General features: G+C 55.4%; 1 protein-coding gene across 1 annotated transcript in view; it reads right to left on the minus strand.

Annotated features, from left to right (window-relative positions):
* The window catches only part of LOC108745858 (zinc finger protein ush), a 253,341-nt gene that overhangs the window by 187,059 nt on the left and 65,809 nt on the right, over window positions 1–473 (minus strand). The gene's annotated exons all lie outside the window — the stretch shown is intronic.

Here is a 473-nt window from a genome sequence, read left to right on the forward strand (position 1 = left end):
AGACGTGTAGCAGCCCCCGCCGGGTAGGTAGATAGGTAGGTGGTTAGGCAGGTAGTAACCGACTTTGTACTTGTACGTCGCCCGTGCACACTCGGTATAGCGAGTACCCGGTCCCGTCGTTTGATATCTGCTACATATCTAGCAACGTGTGCCATGCCTTATCTCCCGCTGCCGCGCTCGGCCCGTGCATCGTGCCCGTGTCTGCGTGCGTGCGTGTATGTATGCACGCACGCACGTACGGCGCGTATGTGTGCGATTACACACGCGAAGGTCTTATCGTCGCGAATCTGCATCGCGAGAGCGTTAGTGTTCGGTGCGTTTAGCATTGTATGGATATCAAACGATTCTGCGCCGCTCGTAGAGGACGTTATTTGTGCACACGTTTATGTGTAGATGTAGGTACATAACGCGCGCATGTACGTGTGCGTGTGCGTAACACGTCGGCGAATTCGCGTCAGGATTCGCGATCCCCT

The sequence above is a fragment of the Trachymyrmex septentrionalis genome, unplaced genomic scaffold (assembly GCF_001594115.1).
Source record: "Trachymyrmex septentrionalis isolate Tsep2-gDNA-1 unplaced genomic scaffold, Tsep1.0 scaffold152, whole genome shotgun sequence".
NCBI lineage: Eukaryota > Metazoa > Arthropoda > Insecta > Hymenoptera > Formicidae > Trachymyrmex > Trachymyrmex septentrionalis.